Source organism: Gymnodraco acuticeps, unplaced genomic scaffold, assembly GCF_902827175.1.
Source record: "Gymnodraco acuticeps unplaced genomic scaffold, fGymAcu1.1, whole genome shotgun sequence".
Lineage (NCBI taxonomy): Eukaryota > Metazoa > Chordata > Actinopteri > Perciformes > Bathydraconidae > Gymnodraco > Gymnodraco acuticeps.
This window is the reverse complement of record NW_022990981.1, coordinates 5,116,938-5,126,414: the sequence shown is the minus strand read 5'-3', so window position 1 is coordinate 5,126,414 and position 9,477 is coordinate 5,116,938. Positions and strand designations below refer to the sequence as shown.

General features: G+C 39.6%; 1 long non-coding RNA gene across 1 annotated transcript; it reads left to right on the top strand.

Moving 5' to 3' along the window:
• The first annotated feature begins 7,688 nt into the window (after window positions 1–7,688).
• LOC117559054 lies at window positions 7,689–9,253 on the top strand. Its single transcript, XR_004570914.1, has 3 exons — window positions 7,689–7,792; window positions 8,064–8,393; window positions 8,521–9,253. It is a non-coding gene; the product is annotated as an uncharacterized LOC117559054 (long non-coding RNA).
• The last annotated feature ends 224 nt before the right edge of the window (window positions 9,254–9,477 follow it).

The following is a 9,477-nucleotide window of genomic DNA, read 5'->3' as shown; positions in this document are numbered from 1 at the left end:
GGTAAATGCATTTCATACTCACTTTTAAGGCCAGGACACCACAGGATGTGCCATCTTGATTATGGGGGAGGGTGCTGGCTCTACAGTATGTAGATAGTACATGTGTCAAGATGCAGCACATCATTGCCAAACAACTCATACAACACCGGAACTAGTACACTGTATCAAATGTACCTTGTAGACTGCAGGCACACCTTCATTTTGTCTTTCCCTTCTCCAAGTGGATCCAAGAAGAGGGTTTTCTTCTCATGGGGGTACATTACCTTTTTATTATTCACATGGAAACACAACATGCATTAGGCAGGAACCATACATTAGGCAGGTACGATGTAGGGTATTGTTTAGATGTTATTAATAAGTGACAGCATGTATGTGTGGCCAGGTTAGCTAATTATATATGGTGTATACATTACTATAGATACAGATTGGATCTTAAAATATGCTCCTATTCTCACCACCAACATCCAGTGATGGTTCTCATTCACAATTCCCATGATGACTGTGTGTGCCATTGGATCAACCTGGGAGTAGTTGCAAAAGTATTACATTCCAGTTGAAAAACACACATTTGCAACATTTACAAAATGCAAGTCATTCCAATCATGCACATACCCGGATTCTTCCAAATTTCTGTTTCCAGATGGCGGTCATAGCGTAGCTGTCAATAACAGCTGCTCGACCGTCATTGCACAGGTTGAATCTTCTTACAATGAGTGTAAGGTAGGCATTGATCACCTTTGAGAAAAATGATCACAATGTATTAAAAAGAGGCATGCTTACTGTAATACTACATTGTTGTAACGTCACTGAATTTCCTTTTATGATTTAAGTCAATAAAACTGTAATACAATGTTTTGTGACTTTCATTAAAAGGTTAGCTAATACTTTAGAGCGGTCGCTCACTGTCTGACTGTCACACAACAGCTGATACATATCCCCAGTTCCCCTTAAGTGAATGTGTGTCAGTCTGAATTGACGCTGTTTGGTATCACAACGCTGTTATGAAAGTTTCTCTGGTATAAAATGGGTGATGTTAGCATAGCAACCGAAGCTAAACTGACTATCTTGACTACTTGTTGTTGCTATCCTATTGTGGCATAAGCCATTTTCTACAGTCACATTTTACCGGCGTACTTTTTCCTTATGATTCTAGTTGTGATAGTCGGACATGACAACCTGTGCAGCCCATGTATTGATTCCATCCGATAGCTGCTATAATACAAAACAAAACGTCTGCCTCTCTCCACAATGATCAATAACAGTGAACGGATGGTCAAAGTAAGGTACAAATAAACAGAATCACACAAAGCCTGGTTAGTGTTGCCTGACTTTATTAAGTGTGGTTTTTTTATAAGTGTGTGGTCTAGTCACTTTGCTCAGCGCTACTGCTTGTAGGCAGGCATGACGAGACTCTTTAGTCGACCCATGTTCAGGGGAGGTGGGTTTAGTTTCCTGCACGCCTCGACGTAAGCGGCGCCGCCTCTTAGCTCCGGAATCTTGCTGCTAGGCCGACCATTTTTTAGAGCTGGAAACGAACTGGATTCCGGAGCTAAGAGGCGGCGCCCCTGCTGTGTGAAGAGGAAAAACCGGTACTTTTCAGGCTCCGAGCCGCCCCTGAAAACGCGTTGGTGTGAAAGGGGCACATGTCCCTTGCAGCTGCAATCTTGGCTGGATCAGGTTTCATGATCTGGCATCCATGACACTGAAGTAGCAAGCTCCTGCTAACTTGGCTGTGATGTCATCAAGGGTAGGTAAGGGGTAATGTGGTCGCTTAATTACCTTGTTTAAGTCTTTAGGGTCGAGGCACACTCTCAGCTTGCGTGCGTGGCTTTTCTGCTGCCACCATGGCGTTTACCCACTCTGTTGGCTCAGTGACCTTCAGGGTTATCTGCTGTTTCTCCATACGATACGATAATACGATAATACGATACGATACGATAATACTTTATTTGTCAGATCAAGTCTGAAATCACAGCAGCTCCATGTCCAACATCAACAGACAAGTATCCAGACACAATACATGAAACACAAACAACAAACATTTAAGATAACAGCACAATCAGTGAGAGAAAAGCTGCTCAAAGAGCCTTCAGCGTGCATTTGATCTGGATTTAGCTCTGTATTTACTGTGAGGATTGACTGATGCACAAAGGATGCTTCAGTCTGACTTTATTGAATGGTGTATCTCCGATCAGATGGTAGCAGTTCATATTCACTGTTCAGAGCATGGTTTGGGTCAGAGATGATGTGGTTGGACAGCCTCACTAGGTTGTTATGATGAGTCATAGAGTCTCTGACAGGTTGACCAACAATCTTTGAGCAGATTTTTAACAGGTGGAGCAGTTTTGATTTGAAAGCTGCTGACAAACATTTGTACCAGGTAGTATTGCAGTACTCCAGAATGGACATGATCACAGATGTAAAGAACAACAGAATCATTTCTCTGCTCGCCCCAAATGACCTGAGACGGCGGAGAAAATAAATCCTTTGTGTTGTCCTTTTGCTCAGATATTCAATGTGATCCTTCCATGACAGCAGATGCTCAATAATTACACCCAAGTATTTGTATGAAACTCCCTGCTTGATTTAATCTGTATGGATGACAATGGGGACTTTATGGGAGTCAGATGGTGAGCCACAAATGATGTTCCATGTTGTTTAGTTCCTCTTGTAGTCTATGGGAACACGTCTTGGTGGGTTGATTAAAGGTACTGCCTTGGGGTCTACAGGATGTGAACAGTGCACTCACCAGGAAACAGTCCTATTCCTTTAAAAATATCTGCAAACTCATCCATAATCGGTAACTCTGATGTGCCAGTTATGGATAATATGAGTTTAATAAGTCCAAAATCAAGACATGCTTTTAATCCTAACACTGGGGGTGCCTGTGTGTCAACGACATGTAGCTTGAGCATTAGCCTCTAACAACAAGCTGCCCACCACCATATCCATAAAGTGGGCGAGTTGATGGCTGCACTGTATGCTGTATTCCAAATCTTCTGAACACACGTGTGGGAATGACATTAGCTGAGGCTCCAGTGTCTAACTTAAAGCTGACTGCAGATCTGTTTGGACCAACTTGTGTGTCTGCAAATGCTTGCTCCTTAACGTGAACATTACTTCCCTGAGTCACTGCATCAAAAAACAAATCTTCATTGTCTGTATTTTTGTCTTTCTTATTTTCACTTACTGCATGTATTCCTTTTCCCTGTCTTCTGTCAGAATATTACAGTGATAGCAGAGATACTATTGTGACTTTAAAAAACTAATGACAAGTTTAAAATGTTTTTCTAAGATGTATTCATTTATTTTTATTTTCTTGTATTTGTTCCTCCATTTCTGTTGCTTTGTGTGATAATGGTGTCCATAGACAGTGGTGTCAAGTAACTATTTTAACTCAAGCACTTTATTTAAAGTTCATTTAGACTGAGGTACATTACCTTTTTGCTACTTTATACTTCTACTTCGTTACATCTCAGAGGCATGTATATTTTACTGACTTACATTATTCTGACAGACAGCTGTTGATACAACTTTGACAGCAATCAATCTTGAAATATTTTGTGCATATTTTAAGTGCTTGCTTTTAAAACTTTAGCTTTATTGCATAGTTAAAACCATAATGTAGGATTCCTTGTAATAAATTCACACCAGATTCACACAGATACAAATAAAAAGAGCTCTGCTGCCATCTTGTGGTCTGCAGACTGAACATGTGCTTTGTAATATCTCTAACAACAACTACTTTAATGACATGTAATACATCTTATTTGTGACATGCATATACATCCGATTCGATATGACGATGCATCACGATTCATACCAATGTGTTGCATCCTCAATTTTCTATATTACTGCACATGGCTTCTTTTTCATCAATCCAAATCAGCACTTTTTTGACAAATGACTTATATGTGTACACATATATCACTTAAATTATTCAATACATCTTTTGTAATGAAGTATTCAAAAGTAAAAATTACATTTTTAATATAAATGATTTTTAAATTGTATTTAAAGAAAACAGCAGGGCTCTATTTCAGTATTAAACAACCAAAAAAAAGACAGCAACAACTGACATCAAATCTTGCTGAGCCTAAAGATAATCATAAATAAATAACACAATGAATATAAATATATTGCAATGCTCAAAACAGCAGCATCCAACCGTCTCTAATCATAAATAAAGCATAATACAAATAAATGTATTGCAATGTGCAAAACAGTCACTGCATTCATGCCGGCTCGTTCGCAACCGACACGTCACTAGAGGAGACGGTGATCGTGGAAGCCTTTTTCCTACTGCCTTCACAAACTTTACACACATATTTATCAACTGAAAATAGCAAGAGGACATTCATACTCTGCAATCCAAGACTTAATTAAATCCACCAAAAAATTGGTGGATTAAAAAAAAGTGGCAAGGCTTGCCCGCCCTGCGTTGGGGGGGCACAGTGACTCATTTGGGGGGGCATGGCCCGCGAATGACCCCCCATGACGCCAACCCTATTGTAACGCAAGTATTTTTTTAAAACAGAAATCCCTGTGTCTCTGAGCCGCAGCGACACAGACTGATTCAGAGCGGGTCCTTCTGCTGTTGGTTCTGGACTGGTGTTCTTGTGTTGGTGGATAAAGCAGACTGCTCCGTGTTTGGTGTCGCTGTGCCACTTTCACGTTTGTTCCCTGATCTCTCACTGACCGATTTGATATTAAAAAAAAAAAAGTGTATTGTAAAGCCGCGGCCGAAAAATCAGGACGCAACGTTACCGTTATAATCGATTATGTTCTGTCATTGCATCGATGCAGAATCGTCCACGTCCGCATCGCGATGCATTGTAGAAATGATTAATTTCAACACCCCTAATGCTTCACTACTTTGAGCAGCAAGTTGCTGTTAATTCTGTTAACAGACAACATAAAAAAGAGTATTAAGGACCTCATTACCCTCTCCAACTGTGACTCTGACATGAGTACAGAATTTACTTTATGATCACTTAAGGTTATTTCAAGGGTTCCTGATTGGGAGATCTCTCTCTCTGAGGACAGTATCAGATCTGAGGCAAGAGCGTTTCCTGGCCCTGGAAACATTCAGGGCTTAGCCCACAGTGGGGGTGCTGTGGGGTAGCTTGACGTTTCATAAAGGGTGCTCGAACATGTTGGGTTTCCCATTAAGGTACCGGGCGCTACAGTGGAATTTTCTACCGCAACACTCTTTCTCGCTCGCTCAATCACACTAAATGCGCTATTGCCACACACACACAGAGCCAAGCTTGAATGAAACACAGAGACCCAGAAGTACTTGTACTGTATTTCCATGCAACTCTCTGATTGGTCTGGTGTCTAAAGCCCCGAATGCCCAGGCCAGGTGACGCCACTGGTCTGAGGGTTAGTAGTTGCAAATCAAACACTTCAGAGAAGCATGATTATACTATACGAATTAATAGGACTCGCCCAATATGATACATTTCTTCTCCATGCGTAGATTACTCTTAGTACAATACATCACTAAAAGTAAAACATCTGGAATGTAACAGAGGGCCAATAATACTGGGTTTGATCTGGCAAAGCCACAGTTCAGTCCATGCCAGGTCCAAGCCCTCCCGTCGGGGGTCGGCTGGCAGGTTAGGCCTCTCCTTAAATCACAGCCCACCTCCATCCTGAGGTTGTGACCAGGCAGGTGAGCGGAGTCCAGTTCTCTGTCAATGCAGACATTAAGCCATGTCTCTGACACTGCCAACACAGCAGGTTCACAAATAAACACAATCTCTCATACAGTATCTACACAAGAAGATTTGAATAAAGTTAAGTCGACTCTGAATAAATACAACATTATATCTAACAAACTGAGCAATATAGCAATAAGTATTAACCAATGGTTAAAAATAAGTAGGAGTGAAAATATAGAAGTAGCAGCCAACAATAATTAATTTCATTAAAAAGTGTAATTTGCACATAGCAGTGTTATTTCACAACAGCTCTTAAATCCATGAGAAGTTATACGTATGACCATCAAAGTCGTTGTAAAGGCGTGTACAAACTGAACCTGCTGCCAGTCTTCTGAAGACACCTGGCCTCATCGTGATATTACATGTAAAATATCTTAAACTGTTCAAAGAATTGGGATAATATCTTAGTTGTTAAGTCTGCTAAACACATCATTCTATCAAAGTCCATTTGATATTACAATGGGGCTGGTTGATCATTAAACCATTCCAGCCTCCTCGACATGTCTGTATTAAAGCCTTCAAATGTGCTGCTGTCTCCAGGTTCAAGAACAGCCACTGGAGGGCAGAATGGTTATCTAAGACATATATTCTAACACTGTCATAGAGTCAATAATGTTAACACTTTAAGAAGTGTTATTTTAACACTTTTCCAGTGGTTTCCATACAAACCCCGCCAAAGTATTGATTTCAACTCTCAGGGTGTTACATTTCAGATTTGATGTAGGTTTTTTAAAAATGTGAAAACTTTATTTAAATGCTGTCCCCATTTGTTTTGCAACCATGTAGCCTTGGTAACTTTTTAATAGGGGACACATGAAAACACTGGCTCTGCATGAAGTGTATTTATATGTGTTGCAGGTATGGTGTCATATATACACTGCCTATATTTTATACTTTCTTTCCCAAGTGTGATGTAGGGTTAGATTCAGAAATGCAAACATCCTTTAAGCTTTATCAAACTCTAACATTCATGTGTTGAAACATGTAGCCACCCAGACTAACATGCACTTCTCCCTGCCTCCTGAAAAAAAGTGGAGATTTAGGCAACTGGAGATGAAGGTGGAGCCGGTTTCATTTTGTTGTCCTGGTATGAATTGCACAAGTAAACCCTATACATGTTCAACAGAATTTAATAAATAAAACACAAGAACATACCACTAAAGTTTCTCAAGTTGTACTTGGTAAATGTAAAGAACAATGTTAAAGTATCAAAATATACTTACCAAAAGTAAAAATACTAAATATTCAGAAAGTGCATTATGTTACTGATTTATACTGATAGATGCATTCATTTGTTCATCAGTCATTTATTTACAACCTACTTCCTCATTAGCATAAAGACACAGATGTAGGTGAACAAAAATGTATTATGAAATGTATGATATCATGTTTCTTTAATTTATGCATTCGTGGTCTTTTCTTTCAGCTTTTATTTATTCTTTAATTCATTCACACATTTTTTTTTTTTTAATGTATTAAAAAAAAAATATATAAATATATATATATGACGTCAGTAATAACAGACATTACATTTTTTTAAATATATGCTCACCCGCAGAACGGCAGCTCAAGTATAGGCGACTTTTAAATAATTTCTCTATTTAGATTGTGTTGACCGGGATTCGGGCCTGGGTCTTCTGCACTGGAACTATATATGGGGTCTTCTGCACTGGAACTATATATGGAGTCCACTATACTTGGACTGGCGTTTGAATTGAATGAATGATTGTGGTAGGAGGTCATTATAAATATGGACTTCTAAGATTTGAACAACAATGATACAAAAGCATTTTTCTACTTTCGGGCACATCACCTCGGTCCATGCCCAGTCTTGGACAGTGAAGCGTCAAGATAGCCCAAGTGCCCACTGCTGAGTGCTTCAGCAAGAGATGTAGGTTAATCATATTATGATAATGAATGTTGTTTATTCATCTGATACAGTAGGTCCTGCAGACCAAACCAGGAGGGACAGAAGTCCTTGAAGAATACAGAGGAACAGGGACGCTGTGTGACAGCAGGAGGAGGCAGATGAACTTTCTTACAGCAAGCATGGCTGAATCTGAAGGGTAGGTTTCCCGGGTTTTAGTTTTCATTTAAAGATGAGTAATATTGTGTAATAGAAGAAATATTTCACCATTGGTTAATGATCATTTTAATTTTTGAAATGTACAATGCTGCTTGACGACTCAAGACAAAAACGTTTGTAAAAAGGATATATAAGTTCTGTCTATATTTGATTTATATAAATATAGACAACTTATTGTAGAAAAACAAACACTATTTGAAAGGGGGTTTACTAAATTGTGTTTAAGAATATGCCTCTGTCCTTTTTTTAAGGAACATTCTATAACAGAAAAGTAGCTCTGGCTTTCTGGCATGGCGGCTAAAAACCTTTCAAAGGAAGACAAAACATGGGTCCAAAGAACCAACATCTCAGACAGGAGGAGGTGGCCCAAGACAAGAGAGGGGGCAGCGTCTGGTTGGTGGTCAACTTGATGAAGATTGTTGTAGGGAAAACATAAACCTGATGAACCACAGCATCAAGAGAGAAATCATCCTGCAGAAGATGAAGGAGACCTTTGAATTTAGACAGTAGATTATCCACATGCTGAAGAGTCCCACACTGTACTCACAGTATTTCCAAGGCTGCTGGACACTAAAGGACTGGTAAGTATTTAAAAAGTTTTCTCTAACTGCAGTTTGTTGCTTTAGGCTTGGCATGTGTTTGATTGTCAAAAGTGTCAAATTAATAAATGTCTTTTTTTGTGTGTTTTTTTCTTCCTCTTTGGACCAGAACTGGCGGATAAACTGCTTAAAAAGTCGCCCTTATCCTAAAATGGAAGATCACAAGAGAAGAAGAGAGCCTTGCTTCCCAGTTCTCCAGAGTTTGCTGAAGTCGGCCAGGAGTGCTTATCATGATGAATCACCAGAGGAAGGTCCAGGTATGAGCTCATAGTCTAATAAGCCATGGAGGTGGTTAGATTGCTTTGAAATGCACTTTTCAGTAGAAAGATATGTTTTTCCTATCTTACAGAGTGGGACAGTGATATGGCATCTTTCCTGCTGCTCGTGCATATGCTTCCACCACAGCCGACTAAAAAGAAAACGCACTGCATATTTAAGAGGGAAATGCAGCATAGACTCAAGACAATAAGTAGCAGAGGTGGGGACTCGAGTCACATGACTTGACTCGAGTTGGACTCGAGTCGCATATTTTTGGACTTGAGACTTGCTTGACTAACATTGATAAAAGACTTGACTTGACTTTGACTTGGTATTCATGACTTGAGACTTGACTTAAGCTTGAGACAGATGACTTGAAAGGACTTGACTTTTTAAAATTAAATATTTGCGTTTGTTTTTGTAGTGAGATATTACGTTTAGTTTTTCTAAATGTGATTGGGTGATTATAGCGACATGTGCGCAAACCTGGCAACCCAATAGACGGCAGGAGTGTCAGTTAACATGGCAGCGGTTAGCTTTACTCCAAAAATAGTCAAGTTTGGATTCAAGGATTATTTTGTCGATGACGGTAATAAGAAGAGAATAGCGGAATGCAGGGTCTGCAGCATAAAGATCAGTGACACGACCACCACAACATCCAACTTCATTTGTCACTACAAAAAAAAACACAGAGAAAGGTGCGTGCATGTGTTGTGTTAGCTCGAAAGCTAACGTTAAGTTTAAGCTACGTTAGACTTGGTTTCAAATCGATTAAGCATTGCAAAGAGAAGACAAAACGGTAATGAAC